The sequence below is a fragment of the Heterodontus francisci genome, chromosome 36, assembly GCF_036365525.1.
Source record: "Heterodontus francisci isolate sHetFra1 chromosome 36, sHetFra1.hap1, whole genome shotgun sequence".
NCBI classification, from domain to species: domain Eukaryota; kingdom Metazoa; phylum Chordata; class Chondrichthyes; order Heterodontiformes; family Heterodontidae; genus Heterodontus; species Heterodontus francisci.
The window spans coordinates 53,918,114-53,938,908 of NC_090406.1; the positions used below are offsets into that span (position 1 = coordinate 53,918,114).

The 20,795-nt window shown below is 45.3% G+C and overlaps 1 pseudogene; it reads right to left on the reverse strand.

Annotated features, from left to right (window-relative positions):
• Positions 1 to 1,310: 1,310 nt before the first annotated feature.
• Positions 1,311 to 20,795, reverse strand: part of LOC137351427 (probable G-protein coupled receptor 139) — a 31,399-nt pseudogene continuing 11,914 nt past the window's right edge.

Below are 20,795 nucleotides of genomic sequence, written 5' to 3' on the forward strand. Positions count from 1 at the left end.
TATGCACTCCTACCATTGAAAGTGATATACCGTGCAGCCATTTTAAGTGACATGCACTGCAGTCACTTTTACTGATATGCACTACTACCATTTAAAGTGATATACAGTGCAGCCATTTTAAGTGAACTTAACTACGATAATTCCAAGCGACATGCTGTGTGGCCATTTGAACTGATGCACACTGCGACCAATTTAAGTGAGATGTACTGCGGCCACTTAAAGTGATATGCAGTGTTGCCATGAAGTGACAGGCTGTGAGGCCATTTGAAGTGACGTGTACTGCGGCCATTTGTAGTGAGAGGCACTGGCACAATTTAAAGTGATATGCATTGCCGTCATTTTAAGCGGCATGCATTGTGGTTATTTTAAATGATATGTGCTGCAGCCTGTTTTAGTGACATGCACTGCAAAGATTTTAAGTGATATGTACTGCGGCCATTTCAAGTTACATGCACTGCGATCATTTCAAGTGAAACGTACTGCTGCCATTTTAAGTGACAGACTCTGCGGCCGCTTTAAGTAATATGCACGAAGGACATGTTAAGTGATATGCAGTATAGTCAGTTTAAGTGACATGCATAGCAGCCATTTTAGGTGATATGTACTGTGGCCATTTCAAATTACATGCAGTGCGATCATTTTAAGTGTGATGTACTCCGGCTATTTTAAGTGACATGCTCTGCGGCCATTTTAAGTGAGACGTACTGCTGCTATTTCAGATGGCAAACACTGTGACCATTTTAATGATATGCACTGTGGCCATTTTAGCATACATGCTCCAGGGCCATTTTAAGTGATTATGCACTGTGGCTATTTTAAGTGACAGGCTCTGCGGCCATTTAAATGATATGCACTGTGGCTTGTTTGAAATGAGAGCAATCGACAGTGATAATTAACTGTGTTTTCTGTCTACGGCAGAGCATTTATGAGATATAACTGGTTATAAATGAGTACAAAGACTTATAGAGGATAATGCACGGTTATCAAGGAGTATAAAGGAGTGTAAACTGTTACTAAGGATTACGGATGATTGGAAAGTGTTATAAAGTATTATAAAGGCTACAACAGATGACAATGGTCTACAAATGTTCAAGTATTATAAAGTTTACAAATGGGTGCATTGACAGGCCCCGCCACCATTCTGTCTCCATAGTGACAGTGCTGACACCCCTTGGCCTCCATACAGAAATCCCTACCCCCACGCAGTTACCACAGTGAAATTCTCTGGCCACTTCTGTCTCGATAGCGACAGCACACCCCCACCACCCGCCCCCCATCACTATAACGCCAGGCCACGCCTTCCCTTTGTTACCATAGCGACAGAACCCGCCCCCGCTTTCTGTCCATAGCGACGCAACCTGCCCCCGCTCCATCACCAAAATGACAAACCTCGCCCCCGCTTTTTGTCCATTGGGATTGGCGCCGTCTCCGCTCTGTCACGATAGCGACAGGCCCCGTCCCCGGCTGCTGGAAATCGTCAGAGATTCAGTTCCCCTCATCATTGAATGAATTTAATAATTGGAGTAAAGGGATATTTCAGCACATTCTTCAACTGCTCTCTGAACTGGGTCTATGTCACGACGTAAATCGCAGAGTTTGTGCAGCATCTCAGGAGCAGCAGCATTAAGGCTAGTTCCTTCACAAAAGTGTGTAGAAAGACTCATTACCCATCCGCTACATCTGGAACCATATCGAATACACCATGAATACTGCCCATAACAGGATGAAATTCCCCGAGATAACGAACAGTAAAATGATGGATTTCCTTCGGCTTTCAATCTCTGGGTCTCTGCGAATCTCACCACGACTGTGAGCCCGGAGTCTCCTGCGACCTCTGCTGCCCACTAAAATGTGTCTGACGGTGAGAGCGTTGAGCAGCAGAATCACCAAAAATGGGACCTCTGGGGTTAGAATATGATGGGGGAACTCGATTATTCCCCAGATTGGAGAATCCAGAACATTGTTTGTTACATAACAAAACATGGGTTGGTTCCACAGCCAATACCCACCAGTTAACACAAAATACCAGAAGATGTTATTTAAACAGCTCAGCACAGTCACTGTTCCCAGAACCACAACCGCCGTTTTCTCACTGCAATATTTACTTTTCAGCTTCTGGCGACAAATGGCCACAAATCGATCAAAGGTGAAAGTGACGGTGAACCAGACAGAAAAGTCTGACGCTGCATAAAGCAGGACTGCGTGGATATTACACACGTGGATGTCATACAGGAATTCAAACTGTTCATCAAAAGCAATGGGAATGTGCCTCAATATCAGGTTGAGGATAATGACCAGTAGATCTGCCGCTGACATGGCCACCAGGTAGCGAGTGATACATTTGGAGAGGCCACACTTTACCCGAGACAGGATCCCAATTGCCAGCAAGTTAACTGTGAGGAAGGGAAACACAGGGAAATTATACATCAGGCTGGGAGCAAAGTTACGAGTTCGATGGAGGACTTATTGAGATTTATAAATGTGTTCCTGTATCCAGTGATGTATTGAAATGATTGGACCTGAAAGAACAAACAGAACATTCTGTGATATGGTGGAAGACAGGAGAGATTCAATAACAACAGATTTATACTGAAATTGTTAAATTCAATGTTGATCATAATCCTCCCACTCCCTCCTTTCCCTGTCTCATCAAAAATATGTTCCATCTCTAATCACTTCCAGTTCTGATGAAGGGTCACCGACCTGAAACATTAACTCTGATCCTCTCTCCACAGATTCTGCCAGACCTACTGGATTTTTCCAGCATTTTATGTTTTTATTTCAAATTTCCAGCATCTGCAGCTCTTGTATAGAATGTAAAATGTTGGATTGGCTGAGAGATTCCCTCACTGAGACAGGCAGCACGAATTCAATTATTTCAAAGCAATAGTTGTGTGCGTGTGCATGTATCTGTGTTTGTGTATGTGTATATGTGTGTTGCACGGCCGGGGTTGTGCTTTGTGTCTTCCTGTATGCGTGTGGGTTTTAGTGTGCATGTGTGTCAGATTATCAAAGGACATGGTTGTGCTTTGAGTCTGCATGTTCGTGTGTATGTTTTTTGTCTCAGGAGTTGTGCTGTATGTCTCTGTGTGCCTCAGTGCTTCTGTGTGTCTGAGGGCCTGGGCTTTCTTGTATGTTTGTCTGTCTGGGGGCCTGATGTGTGCGAGTGTGCTTATCTATGTTCGTGTGTGAGTGCGCATGTATATCAGGGTATGGGCTGTGTTATGTGTGTCATGTGCATATCCGTGTGTGTGAATTGATGTGGGTGAGTGTGTGTGTATGTGTGGGTGTCAGGGCCTGGACTCCGTGTGTGTCTCAGGTCCTGGGCTGTGCTCTGCCTCTTTGTGCATCTATTTTTTTTTATTTCGAGATACAGCACTGAAACAAGCCCTTCGGCCCACCGAGTCTGTGCCGACCATCAACCACCAATTTATACTAATCCTACATGAATCCCACATTCCTATCACATCCACGAAAACGCACACATTCACAGGAAGAACTTGCAAACTCTGCACAACTAGAAATAAACCCAGGTCGCTGGAGCTGTGAGGCTGCGGTGTTAACCACTGTGCCACTGTGCTGCTCACACACTGTGTGTGTGTGTGTGTGTGTGTGTGTGTGTGTGTGTGCGTGTGTGTGTGTGTGTGTGCGTGTGTGTGTGTGTGTGAGTGTGCACACACGTGGGTGGTTGATTCTGTGTGTGGGTTTGTCTCAGTGATTGGGTTATCCTGTGAGTGTGTGTGTGTATGTGTGAGTGTCTCAGTGTTTCTGTTGTGCTGTGCTTGTGCGTGTGTGTCAGAGGGCCTGGGTTGTGCTGTCTGTTTTTGCCTGCGTGGGTGTTTTTGCCTATGTTTGCATCTGTGCTTGAGTGTGGGTGTGTGTAAGTGTGGGAGTGTGTGTGTGTGTATGTGTGCGTGTTTGTATCTCAGGGCCTGGATTGTGGTATGTGTGTGTGTGTGTGTATGTGTGTGTGTGTGTGTGTGTGTGTGTGTGTGTGTGTGTGTGTGTGTGTGTGTGTGTGTGAGTGTGTCTGTGTGTGTCAGGGACTGGGCTGTGCTATGTATGTCTCTGTTTGGGCATTTGTTTGTATCTGACTCAATGTCTGGCGTGTAAAGATATAGTGACTGTGTGTTTCTGTTTGTGTCTAACTATGCCCCTGGCGTGTTAAGAGGGGTAGTGTGCATACGTGTGTGTGTGAGTGTGTGTATCTCTGTGGGTCTGTTTGTATATGGATCAGTGCCAGGCGTGTCCACGTGTGTGTGTGTATACGTGTGTGTGTGTGGGTGTGTGTTTGTCCCAGAGCCTGTAGTGTGGTCTGCGTGTATGTGTGCGTGCGTGTGGCTGCGTGTCTATCTGTCTTGGTCTGTTTGTGTCTGACTTAGTCCCTGAGCATGTGTGTTTACGTGTGTGTGTGTACTTGTGTGTGTGTGTTTGTATGTACTTGTGTGCGTGTGTCTGGCTCAGTGCCTGGGTTTTGATGTGAGTGCGTGTGTTTCTGAGTCTGTGTGTGCATGTGTGTTTGTCTGTGTACATGTGGGGGTCTGCTTGTATCTGGCTCAGTGCTTGGCGTGTAAGTGGGTGGTTAATGGTCAGCACAGACTAGGTGGGCCGAAGGGTCTGTGTCAGTGCTGTATCTCTAAATCTAAAAATCTAAATCTAAACATCTAAAGCATAAGAGTATGTGTCTATGTGTTTTTTTTGTTTCTGACTCATTGCGTGGCATATAAAGAGTGTGTGTCTGTATCTGTGTTTATGTTAATATCTGACTCAGTGCCTGGCATGTAAAGTGCGTGTGTGTGTGTGTGCGTGTGAGTGTGTGCGCGTGTGTGCGTGTGTGTGCGTGTGTGTCTGTGTGTGTGTGTGTGTGTGTGTGTGTTTGTGTGTGAATGTACTTGCGTGTGTGTATATCTGCATTTGTATGTGTGTATGTCTGGCTGAGTGTGTTTGCATGTCTGTGCATCTCAGGACCTGGGTAGTGCTTGTGTGAGTGTGTCTGTGTGGGTGTGCTTGCGTGTGTTTGTTTTCTGCTCTTGTGTGTGTGTGTGTGTGCGGGTTTGTTTGCGTCTGTGTGTATCTCTGTTTGTGTGTGTGTGTCAGTGCTTATGCTGTGCTGTGTTCATGCACGCGTGTGTTTGGATGGTTGTCTCAAGACTAGGTTATGTTTTGTGTCTTTATGTGTGTGTGTGTATGTGCGTCTCAGTGCTTCTGTTGTGCTGTGCGTGTGTGTATGTATCTCAGGGCCGGGGTTGTGCTATGAGTATGTTTGTGTGCGTGCATGTGTGTGTCTGTGTGTTTGTGTCTGTTTGTGTGTGTGGTACTGCCAAATCTAGAGCCCCTGGTTATCTAGCAGCTTCTAGGGTAAGTTAAGGTAAAAATGAAAGCATATGACGATCATAAAAATCTTCGTACTTTAGAAAGCCTAGAGGAGTATAGAAAGTGCAGGGGTGAAGTAAAAAAAGAAATTATAAAAGCAAAGAGAGGACAGGAAAATTATTGGCAGGTAAAATCAAGGAAACCCAAAGGTGTTTTGTCAGTACATTAAGAGCAAGAGGATAACTAAGGAAAGGATACGGCCTTTCAGAGATGTACAACAGAACTTATGCATGCAAGCGGAAGATGTGAGCAGGGTTCTTAATGAGTTTTATGTCTCTGTCTTCATAAAGGTGATGGACGATGCAGACATTGTAGTTGAAGAGGAGGAGTGTGAAATGTTAGATATGGTAAGTAAAATGAGAGAGGAAGTACTACAGAGTCTCACATCCTTGAAAGAGGATAAGTCACCAAGGTCGGATGGGTTGTATCCCAGGCTTTTAAAGGAAGCCAAGGAGAAAGTAGCTGACGCGCTGAGGATCATTATCAAAACCTGACTGGATACTGGCGAAGTGCCAAAAGAATGGAGGTCTGCAAACGTTATACCATTGTTTAAAACTGGTGCGAGGGGCAGGCCGAATAATTATAGGCCGGTCAGAGAGAGAGAGAGTGTGTGTGTGTGTGCGTGTGTGTGTGTGTGTGTGTATGTCGCTCTGTGCCCGGGTTGTGATCTCTGTGTGTGTCCGGCTGAGGCTCCTGAGTGTGACCTATGTGGGTTTGTATCTGTGTGTGTCTATCTGTGTGTGTTTGTGTATGTGCATCTGAGTGTGTCTGTGTATCTCCGTGAGTGTGTGTGTTTGTGTGTATCTGTGTGTGTTTGTGTATGTGTATCTGAGTGCGTCTGTGTATCTCCGTGTGTGTGTGTGTGTGTGTGTATGTGTGTATCTGTGTGTGTTTGTGTATGTGTATCTGAGTGCGTCTGTGTATCTCCGTGTGTGTGTGTGTGTGTATGTGTGTATCTGTGTGTGTTTGTGTATGTGTATCTGAGTGCGTCTGTGTATCTCCGTGTGTGTGTGTGTTTGTGTGTTTGTGTTTGTGTGTGTGTTTCTGGTGCTGCGCCAGGGGTTTGATTTGTGTGTGTGTGTGTGTGTCTCTGGATCGTGCCTGGGTTATGATCATTGCATTTTTGTGTGTGTGCGTGTGTTTCATTGTGTTTGTGTCTCTGTATGTACGTTTGGCTAGCTCAGTGTCTGGGGTGTAACCTTTGTCTGCGGGCGTGTGTGCCTGAGTGCCTGGGTTGTAATCTCTGTGTCTGCGTGTATGCTGTGTGGCTGGGTTGTGATGTGTATGTGTGTGTGTGTGTGTGGCTCAGGACCTGGGGTAAGATCACAGAATCAGAGAACTGTTACAGCAGGACGCCATTCGGCCGATCATGTTCGCTCTGGCTCTCCTTAAGTGGAATTCCCTCAGTTCCATTCCACTGCCTTCTCCCCATAACATTCTTCCTTTTCATGGAGCTGTCTAATTCCTTTTTCAATGTTTCAATTGTACCTTCCCCCACCACGTTTTCAGGCAGTGCACACCACAACTTAACCACTCGCTGTGTTAAAATGTTATTCCTCATGTCACTTTTCATTTTCTGACTCATTACTTTAAATATGTGCCCCTCTTGTTCTCGATCCTTTCTTGAGTGGGAATAGTTTCTATCTATCTGCTCTGTCCAGACCGCTCATGATTTTGAATACGTCTACCAAATCACCCTCAGACTTCTCTTCTCCAAGGAAACAGTCCTAACTTCTCCAATCCATCTTCATAACTGAAATTCCTAATCTATGGTACCATTATCATGAATCTTTTCTGTACTCTCGCCAATGCTCTCACGGCTTTCATAGAACATAGAACAGTACAGCACAGTACAGGCCCTGCGGCCCACGATGTTGTGCCGAACCTTTAACCTACTCTGACATCAAACTACCTACCTACCCTTCATTCGACGATCATCCATGTACCGATCCAAGAGTCGCTCAAATGCCCCTAATGTATCTGCTTCGACTACCACCACTGGCAGCGCATTCCACGCACCCACCACTCTCTGTGTAAAGAACCTACCTCTGACATCTCCCCAAAACCTTCCTCCAATTACCTTAAAATTATGCCCCCTGGTGAAAGCCCTTTTCACCCTGGGAAAAATTATCTGACTAGCCACTCTATCTTTGCCTCTCATCATCTTGTACCCCTCTATCAAGTCACCTCTCATCCTTCTTCGCTCCAATGAGAAAAAACCCTAGCTCCCTCAATCTTTCTTCGTAGGACATGCCCTCCAGTCTAGGCAGCATCCTGGTAAATCTCCTCTGCACCCTCTCTATAGCTTCCACATCCTTCCTATAATGAGGCGACCAGAACTGAACAATATTCTAAGTGTGGTCGAACCATGGCCTTATAGAGCTGCAGCATAACCTCGCGGCTCTTACACTCAATCCCCCTGTTAATGAAAGCCAACACACCATACGCCTTCTTAACAACCCTATCAACTTGGGTGGCAACTTTGAGCGATCTATGTGTGGCGCCCAGAATTGGACACAATTCTCCAGCTGAGGCTGAATTAGTATCTTATGCAAGCTGAACATAATTTCCTTGCTCATGTACTCTATGCCCCTGTTCATAAAGCCCAGGATACTCTATGCGTTATTAACATAGAAGCATAGAAAATTGCAGCAGGAGCAGGCTATTCAGTCCTTCGAGCCTGCTACATCATTCATTATGATCATGACTGATCATCCAACTCAGTAGCCTGTCCCTGCTTTACACCCATATTATTTGAACCCTTTTGCCCCAAGAGCTATATCTCACTCCTTCTTGAAAGCATACAATGTTTTGGCCTCAGCTGCTTTCTGTGGTAGCGAATTCCACAGGCTCACCACTCTCTTGGTGATGAAATTTCTCCTCATCTCAGTCCTGAAAGTTTTACCCCGTATCTTTAGACTATGACCCCTGGTTCTGGACTGCCCCCCATCATCGGGAACATCCTTCCTGCATCTACCCTGTCAAGTCCTGTTAGAATATTAGAGGTTTCTATGAGATCCCCCCCTCATTCTTCTGAACTCCAGCGAATACAACCCTAACCGACTCAACCTGTCTTCATACGTCAGTCCCATCATCCCAGGAATAAGTCTGGTAAACCTTCGCTGCACTCCCTTTACAGTAAGAACATTCTTACTCAGATAAGGAGACCAGAACTGCACACAGTATTCCAGGTGTGGTCCTAACAAGGCCATGTATAATTGCAGCAAGACATCTCTGCTCCTTTACTCGAATCCTGTCGCGATGAAGGTCAACATACCATTTGCTTTTTTTACCACCTGTTTCACCTGCATGCTTACCTTCAATGACATGTGTACGAGAATGTTCAGGTCTTGTTGCATATTCCCCTTTCTCAATTTATGGCCGTTCAGATAATTATCTGCCTTCCAGTTTTTGCTACCAAAGTGGATAACCTTACAATTGTCAACATTTTACTGCATCTGCCAAGTATTTGCCCACTCACTCGAGTTGTTGAAATCACCCTGAAGCCTCTCTGCATCCTCCTCACAACGGTTTTGTGTCATCTGCAAATTTGGAGATATTAAATTTAGTTCCCTCATCTAAATCATTGATGTATATTGTGAATAGCTGGGGTCCGAGCACCGATCCCTATGGTACCGCACGAGTCACCGCCTGCCATTTGGAAAAAACCCCGTTTATCCCGAGTCTTTGTTTCCTGTCTGCCAACCAATTTTCTATCCATCGCAGTACACTATCCCTAATCCATGCACTTTAATTTTACACGCTAATCTCTTCTGTGGGACTTTGTCGAAAGCCTTCTGAAAGTCCAAGTAAACCACATCCACTGGCTGTCCCTCAACAATTCTATTAGTTACATTCTCGAAGAATTCTATAGATCATTCAAGCTAGATTTCCCTTTCGTAAAGCCATGCTGACTCTATCGATTCTACCTCTGTTCTCTAAGTGCTTTGCTCTAAAATCTTTGATAATGGAATCTAAAATCTTCCCCGCTACCGATATCAGGCTGACTGGTCTATAATTTCCTGTTTTCTCTCAACCTTCCTTTTTAAATAGTGGGGTTACATTAGCTACATTCCAATCTGTAGGAATTGTTCCAGAGTCTATAGAGTCATGGATGATGACCACCAATGCATCCACTATTTCTCGGGCCACTTCCTTAAATAGTCTGGGATATAAATTATCAGGTGCTGAGGATATATAAGCCTTCTATCCCATCAATCTCCCTACCATTTCTCGACTAATACTGTTTTCCTTCAGTTCCTCCCTCTCACGAATCCCTCTGTTCCCCTGTAAGAACGCCCTAAAACACTACGTCCCCTGTCTTACCCTGTAAGAACTCCCTAAAACACATTGCACACTATATATGAAAATAAGCTCTCGACCTTTCTTACCTTAGTCACTATGTCACTTGTCCTGCCACCTTCAATGCCTTATGCACATTTAAACCCAGGTCCCACTGTTCCTGCACGCCCTTTGGAATTGTTCCCTTTATTTTATATTGTCTCTCCATGTTCTGACTACCAAAATGGCACACTTCACATTTCTCTACATTGAACTTCATCTGCCACCTGTCTGCCCATTCCACCAGCTTGTCTATGTCCTTTTGAAGTTCTACACTATCCTCCTCACAGTTCACAATGCTTCCAAGTTTCGTATCACCTGCAAACTTTGAAATTGTGCCTGTACACCACGGTCTAGGTCATTAATATATATCCAGAAAAGCAAGGGTCCCAACCCTGCTCCCTGGGGAACTCCACTACAAACCTTCCTCCAGCTCGAAAAACATCTAAGCTAATTTCGTATCCATGTTGCTGCCATCCCTTTTATTCCTTGAGCTACAAGTTTTCTCACAAGTCTCTTGTGTGGAATTGTATCAAATGCCTTCTGGAAGTCCACATATATCACTTCAACGGTATTGCCCTCTTTAACCACCTCTGTTACCTCCTCAAAAAAACTCAAGCAAGTTAGCTCCACATGATTATCCCTTAAGAAATCAATGCTGCTTTCCTTAATTAATTTGCATTCGTCCATGTGGCGATTGATTTTGTCCTGAATTATTTTTTTTCGAGAAATTGTCCAGCCACCGAAGTTAAATTAACGGGCCGATCGTTGTTGGGCTTATCTTGACACCCGTTCTTGAACAAGTGTGTAACATTTGCAATTCTCCAGTCCTCTCGCACCACCCTTGAGTTGAAGGAAGATTGAAACATTTCCTCCCTCACTTCCCTCAGTATCCTTGGATGCATCTCACCCAAACTTAGCGTTCTTTCCATTTTAAGTTGAGACATCCTATCTAATACGTCGTTTATCAATTTTAAACGCCTCTGGTATCTGAAGTAGCACCTCGTTCAACGTTTCGTGAGTTACATCTTCTTCCTTGGTGAAGACAGATGCAAAGTATTAATTTAATACCTCAGGTATTCCCTCTGCATCCATGTGCAATTCCACGTTCTGGTCCAGAATCAGCCCCATACCTCCTTTTACCACCCCTTTACTATTTATATGCCTATAGAAAACTTTGGGATTTCCATTAATGCTAGCTGCCAGTCTCTTTTCATGCTCTCTTTCCTTCTCTTATTTGGTATTTCATTTGCCTTCAGGACTTTCTCTATTCAGCCTGTTTCTCAATACCATTTACTTCCTGGCACCTGTCAGAAGCACACCTTTTCTTCTTTCTCTTAATCTCTACATTTTTTTGTCATCTAGTGAGCTCTAGATTTGTTTGCTGTACTTTTCCCCTTCAAGGGAAAATACCTTGACTGTGCCTGAACTATCTCGTCTTTGAAGGTAGCCCATTGTTCATCTGCCGGTTTTCCTGCCAGCGTTTGACTCCAGTTTATTCGCACAAGCTCCATTCTTACCCCATTGAAGTTGGCCTTCCCCCAGTTCATTATTCTTGTCCTGGATTGCACTATGCCCTTTTCCACAGTCAGCCTTAACCTTATGATATAATGATCACTATCCCGTAAATGCCCTCCTACTGATACTTGATCCACTTGGCCCACCTCATTCCCAAGGACCAGGCCTAACAATGCCTCCTTTCTCGTTGGCCTAGCAACATTTTGTTGTCGAAAATTTTCCTGAACACAGCCGAGGAACCCTTAACCCTCAATGCCCTTGACACTACTATTATCCCGGCCTCTGGTGGGATAATTCAAGTCCCCCATTATAACTACCCTATAATTTTTGCACATCTCTGTAATTTCCTTGCAAATTTGTTCCTCCATGTCCTCCCTACTAGCTGGTGGCCTATAGGCAGCACCGAACAATGTAACCACACTTTTTTTGTTCCTTCGCTGCAGCCAAATTGATTCTGTCCTCGACCCTTGTGGAATATCCTTTTTCTCCAGCACGGCAATGCCTCTCCTTAATCTGTAACGCCACTCGCTCCCCTTTTTCCCTTTCCAATCTTTCCTGAATATTTAAATATTCAAGGAATATTTAACCACCAGCCCTGCCCTTCTTTGTGCCAGGTCTGTGTTATAGCCACAACATCATATTCCCACATGACAATCTGTGCCTGTGCCTCACCAGTCTAATTAACCACACTCTGTGCATTCACAGTCATGCTCTTTAACCCTGATTCACACTTTATTACTTTCTACCTCACGCTGCCCCACCTAATAACTTACTATTCCCTACTCTTGTGCGATCCATCTCCTCAAAATTCTGTGTATTCCTCTCTAATACTTGCTGCTGGTTCCCATACCCTGACAAGTTACCCGTTTTTCTTCCCTCCATCTGAGGTCCCTCTCAGGTTCCCATCCCCCTGACAATTTAGTTTAAAACCTCCACAACAGACCTAGCAAATCTCCCTACGAGGATAATCCTCCCAGTTGCTAAAATGCAACCCGTCCATCTTGTGCAGTTCCAACCTGCCCCAGAACCGGTCCCATTGATTGAAAACCGAATGCCTTCCCTCCTACGCCAGTTCTCCAGACACGTGCTCAATCGCTCAATTCTCCTATCTCTATGCTCAATCACACGTGGGACTGGGAGTAACCCTGAGATTACTGCTTTTGAGGACCTGCTTTTTAATCTCCTCCTAGGTCCCTGAACTCTGCTTTCAGGACCTCATCTCTCTTTTTAGTTTTGTCATTGGTACCAATGTGGACCACGACCTCTGGCTGTTCACACTTCCCCAGAAGAATATCCTGCAGCCGCTCTGTGACATAATTGACCCTGGCATCAGCGAGGAAACACACCATCCTGGAGCTACGTTTACTGCCACAGTAACGCCTGCCTGCTCCTTTCACCAAGTAATCCCCTATCACTACTGCTCTTCCACTCCTCTTCCACCCCTCCTGTGTAGCTGATCCACCTGTGATGCTACAAACTTGGCTCAGACTACATACCTTCTAGGAACCATCACCCTCACTAGTATCCAAAACGGATAACCGATTACTGATCTTGATCATATCAGGGGACTCCTGCACGACCTGGCTGGTTCTCTCAGACTGCCTGGTGGTCACCCATTGCCTCTCTGCCTGCATGTTCCGAACCTCTGGTGTGACTACCTCCCTAAATCTGCTATGCACGTAGTATTCCAACTCACGGAAGCACAACAGTGACTCCAGACACCGCTCAAGTTCAAAAACCCGGAGCTCAAGCTTCTGCAGCCGGTGACTCTTCATGAAGATGTGTCTGTCCAGGACATATGGTGCATCCATGACTTCCCACATGCCACAAGCTGTACATTCCACTCTGCGCAGCTCCTGTGCCAGACCTGAACTTCACAGACCACTTATTGTCAGTAGAACTGCTTACCTGGTACTCACCAAACAGCTCCTTCCACTGCACCGGAGAAAGAATCAAAGTCTGATCTCGGGGTCTCGGGATGTGTGTGTGTGTGTGTGTGTGTGTGTGTGTCCTGCTCAGTCCCTGGGTTGTGATGAGTGTGTGTGCTTGTGTGTGTGTGTTTGTGTATGTGTGTGTGTATCTGACACTTAATTTTAAAATTAAGAAATTTCTTTATGGACACTGCCAGGTCGTGCAGGAGTCCCCTGATATGATCAAGATCAGTAATCAGTTATCCGTTTTGGATACTAGTGAGTGCTGTGTGTGTGTGTGTGTGTTTGTGCATCTGGCTCAGTACCTGGGTTGTGATGTGTGTGCGTGTGAGGTGTGTGTGTGTGTGTGTGTGAGGTGTATATGTGCCTAGCTCTGAGCCTGAGTTGTGATCTGTGCCTGTCTGTCGGTGTTTATGTGTTTTTATATCTGTCTGGCTTCGTGCCTGGGGTATGATTGGTATGTATCGGGTCACAGGGACCCTCTGGAAGGCCCTGGTGAGGGGGATTAGATGGGTGGTCATAAAGCCCAGGGCAATGGGTGTCCTGGGAGGTTCAATGTTTCCCGACCGGGATGCTCCGTTTGCCACCGATTGCCCAAGGAGGACGGAGGCTCCCCATGCCCGTAGGGAGGGAGCCCCGCTTTACAAGATGCCGTCTGCACGATCTCTGCCGCTGGTGAGATCCCAGCGGTGGCGGGAAAAACCCCTTCAGTGACCACTTAAGGGTCTCAGTTGGCCTTTGGGCGGGAAGGTCATTGTCGGCCGATCCGCGCATCTGACAAGATCAATTGGTGATGGGGTGAAGAGAGGCCCTCTTCCCCCGCCACCCATCGCGATTCTCTGCCCTGCCCCCCCCACCCCCGTCTCCGACCTCTACTTGCAGAGGCCCATAAAGTCCAATCCAGGGAGTGGCGAGACCATGGAGGAATTTAAAAACAAGGATGAGAATTTTAAAATTAAGACATTTCTCGATAGGTCAGCGAGCACAGGAGTAATAGGTGAACCGGACCCGCTGTCAGATAACACTTCAGCAGCAGATTTTTGGATGACCTGAAGGTTACAGACGGGAGAATGTGGGAGATCAGCAGGAGGGCATTGGAATGGTCAAGTCTGGAGGGAATGAAGTAATTATTGAGGGTTTAAGCAGAGGAACTGACAAAGGGGTGAAGTCTGGCGAGGTTATGGAGAACTGTTTTGGCCCGTATTCAGGCGAACTTTTTTTGCTCAGTATGTCACAAGTACAGCGAGAGAGGGCACAGTTTTAGAATTAGTTTTAGGAAATGATGATGGGCATGTGGAAGGAGCGGCAGTGGGAGAGCATTGTGGTGGTAGCGATCATAATTCAGTCAGTTTTAACATAATTATGGAAAAAGGACAGAGACAGAGCAGGAGTTAGAATTCTCAATTGGGGCAAAGCCTAAACTGAGGAGTGATATAGTGAAAGTGGACTGCAAACAGCTATTTGAAGGTAAATCAGTCTCAGACCACTGGGGGGCATTTTAATTTTATTTATTTATTCTATTTCATTTAGAGATACAGCACTGAAAACAGGCCCTTCGGCCCACCGAGTCTGTGCCGACCAACAGCCACCGATTTATACTAACCCTACAGTAACCCCATATTCCCTACCACCTACCTGCACTAGGGGCAATTTACAATAGCCAATTTACCTATCACCTGCAAGTCTTTGGCTGTGGGATGAATCCAGACCACCCAGTGAAAACCCACGCGGTCTCAGGGAGAACTTGCAAACTCCACACAGGCAGTACCCAGAATCGAAGGGAAGATTCAAGGGGTTCGAGTAAACATGTTCTCACAAAGAAAAAAGGCTGAGATAGACAAAGCTAGAGTCCCATGGATGACAAGGAGCCTACAGGTTAAGATAAGGCAGAAAAGGAACTCTTATGGACAACACCGAGAACTTAGTGCTGCATAAAACTGAAATTATAGAAACTGGTGGGCTAATATCAAAAAGGAGATTAGGAAAGCAAAGAGAGATCATGAAAGAACATTGGCAAGCAAAATCAAAGTGAACCCAAGGATGCTTTTTCAATACATTATGAGTAAGAGGATAACGAAGAGGAGATTAGGCCCCATAATAGACTAAAAAAGTAATCTATGTTTAGGGGAGGAAGATATTGTTATGGTTCTTAATGAATACTTTGCATCTGTCTTCACAAAAGATAGGGACGATGCAGATGCTGCAGTTAAGGAGGAAGAGTGTGACGTATTGGATGCGATAAACATTGGGAGAGAGGAAGTATTAATGGGATTAACATCCTTGAAAGTTGATAAGTCACCAGATCCGGATGAAATGTACCCCAAGTTCGTAACAGAAGCAAGAGAGGATATGCAAAGGGTCTGAGCATCATTGAGCAGTTCTCATAGGGTGCAGTTGTGGAACTGAAGGATTGGAGAACTGCGAGCATTGTACCTCTGATTAAAGGTGGCACAGTGGCGCAGTGGTTAGCCCTGCAGCCTCACAGCTCCAGGGACTCGGGATAAATTCCGGGTACTGCCTGTGAGGAGTTTGCAAGTTCTCCCAGTGACCGTGTGGGTTTTCGCCGGGTGCTCCAGTTTCCTCCCACAGCCAAAGACTTGCAGGTTAATAGGTAAATTGGCCATTATAAATTGCCCCTAGTGTAGATCGGTGGTAGGGGAATATGGGATTACTGCAGGGTTAGTATAAATGGTTGTTAGTTGACACAGACTCGGTGGGCCGAAGGGCCTGTATCTCGAAATAAAAATAAATAAATAAAAAGGGAGCAAGGGAAAGACCAAATAAATGCAGGCCAATCAGTCTTACGTCAGTAGTGGGAAAATTATTGGTATCAATTCTGAGATACAGGACAAACTGTCACTTAGAAAGGCAAGGATTAATCAAGGATAGTCAGCATGGCTTTGTTAAGGAAAAATGGTGTCTGCCGAAATTGCATGATTTTTTTGAAGAAGTAACAAAGAAGATAGATGAGGTTCGTACACTCGATGAGGTCTGCATGAATTTTAGCAAGGCTTTTGACAAGGTCCCACATGGAAGTCTGGTTAACAAAATAAAATCCCATGGGATTCAGGGAAATCTAGCAAGTTGGATACAAAATTGGTGCAGTGGCAGGAAACAAAGCGTAATTGTTGACGGGTATTATTGCGACTGGAGGGTTTATCCATTGGCGTTCCATCGGGCACAGTAGTGGGTCCCCGGCTTTTTGTGGTGTATATTAAGGATATGGATGTAAATGTAGGGGGCATGATAAAGACGTTTGCAGACGACAGAAATATTGTCCTTGCGATAGATAGCGATGAGGAAAGCTGTAGGCTGCAGGAAGATGCTGATGGTCTGTTCAGATGAGCAGAAAAGTGGCAAATTGGTTTCAACACGGAGAAGTGAGAGGTGATGTATTTGGGAAGGTCAAACAAGGCAAAGGAATACACGATTAATGGGAAAATACAGATAGGTGTAGAGGAAGTGAGGGACCTTTGAGAAAATGTCCACTGATCCCTGAAGGCAGCAGGACAGGTCAATAAGATGGCTAAGAACGCACATGGAATCCTTTCCCTTATCAACCGAGGTACAGAATATAAGAGCAGGGAGGTTATGCTGGAACTGTATAACTCATTGGTTCGGCCACAAATTGAGTACAGTGTGCAGTTCTGGTCACCTAATTACAGAAAGGATGCAATTACACAAGAAAAGGTCGAAAGGAGATTTATGAGGATGTTACTAACACTGGACAAATGAAGCAATGAGCAAAAGTTGGATAGGCTGGGGTTGTCCTCCTTAGAACAGAGAAGGCTGAGGGGAGATCTGATTGAAATGTACAAAATGTACAGGGGCCTAGATAGAGTGGATTTGAATGATCCATTCACCTCAGCATACAGGCACGACGCCTGTATCCAGTGAGGACTGGAAAATGATGGACAGACGATCTGCTATTTCCTCTCTTGCTTATTTTAACAGCCAGGAGAACATTACACCCCTCTTCTTCCATACTTTACCGCCAGCGGAGGAGAGAGCCATGGCTGTCGGGCGGCCGGTCCTGGGGATGGACCAATGTATAAATGATTCGCTGAATCCTCCGGATCGCTGTGCACTGCCGTGACGATGGGCTTCAGTAGTCTGGAGCACGCCGAGCCAAGGTGACCCACGCGCAAACGCAACTGTTCATTGGATGCAAGCCCCGAAATCCTCCTCAGGAGCTGGTCCCACACAACCTGAGCCATCGCAGCATTCCAGACTGCACTTGGGTTTTCCTGTACAGGAAGCTTTCACCCTCATCTGCCACCCGAACCGCCGAGGCGGTCGGTGATACCATATGGTGGTGATGGATATCCCAGTGGAGGTCTCTCTACGTGGGAGACCTCCCTCTTTACACCGCAGACCAAGGGATGAGCGTGCTGCACAGCGCTGTCCATGCAATAAAACTTTATGGAAGATCATACAATCATAGAAAGTATAAGGCACAGAAAGAGGCCACCTGGCCCATCGTGTCTGTGCCGGCCGAAAAACGATACACCTATCATAATCCCACCTTCCAGCATTTGGCCCGTAGCCTTGCAGATTACGGCATTTGAGGTGCATATCCATACTTCTTTTGAATGAGTTGAGCATCTCTGCCTCAACTACTCTTTCAGGCAGTGAGTTTCAGATCATCACCACCCACTGGGTGAAAATGTTTTTCATCATCTCCCCTCTAATGTTTCTACCAACCACTTTAAATCTATGTCTCCTCGTCACTGACCTCGTTGGTAAGGTGAATACACCCTTCACTTCCACTCCATCCAGGTCCCTCAACATTTTGTACATTTCAATTAGATCTTGCCTCATCCTTCTCTGTTCCAAAGAGAACAACTTCAGCCTATCCAATCTTTCCTCATAGCTGCATTTATCCAGTCCTGGCAAATTCCTCGTAAATCTCCTCTGTGCACTCTCCAGTGCAATTACATCCTTTCTGTCATGCAGTGACCAGAACTGTACACAGTACTCAAGTTGTGGCCTAACCAATGAGTTATACAGTTCCAGAAAGGAACATTGCTGCTCTTGTATTCTATACCTCGGCGAACATCTGAAAGGTTCAATTTGCCTTCTTAATAACCTTATCGACCTGTTCTACCTTCAGGGATCTATGGACATTCACTGCAAGGTCCCTTACTTCTTCTACACTTCTCAGTGTTTTACCATTCATCGTGCATTCCTTTGGCTTGTTTGACCTCCCCAAATGCATCGGCTCACCCTTCTCCATCTTGAAACATAGAAAATAGGAGCAGGAGTAGGCCATTCGTTCCTTCAAGCCTGCTGCGTCATTCATTATGATCGTGGCTGATCTTTCAACTCAGTAGCCTGTTCTGGCTTTCACCACATACCCTTTGATCCCTTTAGCCCCAAGAGCTATATATAACTCCCTTTTGAAAACATTCAATGTTTTGGCCTCAACTGCTTTCTGGGGCAGCGCATTGCACAGTCTCACCACTCTCTAGGTGATGAAATTTCTCCTCATCTCAGTCCTGAAAGGTTTCCCCCGTATCCTTAGACTATGACCGCTGGTTCAGAACTCTTCCACCATCGGGAACATCCTTCATGCATCTACCCTGTCATGTCCTGTTAGAATTTTATGGAGTCCATTATCAAAGGTTTTATAGTAGAGCACTTGGAGAACAGTGGTATAATCGGACAGAGTCAGCATGGATTTATGAAAGGGAAATCATGCTTGATAAATCTGCCAGAATTCTTCGTGCATGTAACTTGTAGAGTTGACGAGGGACGGCGAGTGGATGTGGCTTATTTGGACTTTCAGACGGTTTTCGATAAAGTCCCACATAAGAGATCAGCGTGCAAAATTAAACACATGGGATTGGGGTAGTGTATTGTGATGGATAGAAAATTGGTTGGTAGAAGGAAACAAAGAGTAGGAATAAATGGGTCTTTTTTCCGAATGGCAGACAGTGACTAGTGGGGTACCGCAGGAATCGGTGCTAGGACCCCAGCTATTGACAATATACATTAATGATTTAGATGAGGGAACTAAATGTAATGTCTCCAAATTTGCAGATGACACAAAACTGGGTGGGAGGGTGAGATGTGTGCAGGAAGCAGAAAGGCTTCATGGTGATTTGGACAAGTTGAGTGAATGGGCAAATGCATGGCAGATACAGTATAATGTGGATAAATGTGAGGTTATCCACTTTGGTAGCAAAAACAGGAAGAAAGATTATTATCTGAACGCAATAAACTGAGAGAAGGGAATGTGCAAAGAGACCTGGGTGTTTTCGTACACAGGTCACTGAAGGTAAGCATGCAGGTGCAACAGCGGTAAGAAAGTCAAATGGTATGCTGAACTTCATAGCGAGAGGATTCAATGACAGGAGCAGGGATGTCTTGCTGTAATTATGCAGGCCGTGGTGAGGCCACCCCTGGAATATTGTGACCGGTTTTGTTCTCCTTATCTGAGGAAGGATATTCTTGCTATAGAGGGAGTTCAGCGAAGGTTTACCAGACTGATTCATGGGATGGCGGGACTGATGTATGAGGAGAGATTGTATCAGTTAGGATTATATTCGCTGGAGTTCGGAAGAGTGAGGGGTTCTCATAGAAACCTACAAAATTCTAACAGGACTTGACAGAGTAGATGAAGGAAGGATGTTCCCGATGGTGAGGCCACACTTGGAATATTGGATATGTCGCGGGCTCATGCTTGAAAAGATCAGGATGCAGAGAAATTCAATTAAACTGTGACCTTAACGGTGACAGGCAGCTCCGTCCTCACACGTGTGTCAGGCTCCAGATCGTGTTGCAGGAGGTGACACAGCACTGTAACAACAGCCTGATTGAACCAAAGTTTCATCACACACTGAACAAAGAACAAAGAACAGTACAGCACAGGAACAGGCCATTCAGCCCTTCAAGACTGCGCAGAACATGATGCCTGTCTAAACTAAAACCTTCTGCACTTCTGGGGTCCGTATCTGTTGGAGAATAATCCAGATTATGCCCAATTATTCAACAAATTCTCCGGACTCAGACATTGAGAATAAACAATTTATTCCTGATATCATGGGGACACACCTTACCTAAAAACGGTCCAATGCTACTCCACAGAACAAAGGAAATCCACAACGGATATACAGTTACTCAGCCCATCCCGGCTGAACACAATCCAATCAGAACGGTTATTGATTACATACATTACACATATTACCAATTAGATTACTGATTAGGCATCATGTGGCTACGTGATCAGCTCGTGCCAGCCCCTGATCACCAATTGATGATCTCAGGCCCCATCAATTATCCTGGATACTTCCAACTATCACTTTTAATTGGGTCTGCATTGCTGAGGGTGCCGTGCAGTCTGCAGTTACACTGATAAGAGGGGCCCCCTTTTGGTATCTGTGCGATGCTGCACCAAGCTCCAACTGGGAGCTAACTAATCTGTCCCACAATACCTCGGTCAAATACTCCATTTTGTATCAATATGTGGCTATACTTTCAAATCATATATGAGAATATATATGTATACGTATATTCACTAGGATTATATTAATCTACTTACTCAAATAACCGTTATAGAAACAAAAGCTCAGCAAAACTGCTCCCACAGTATCCCTCTATTCCCATCCCAATCATGTATTTATCAAGATG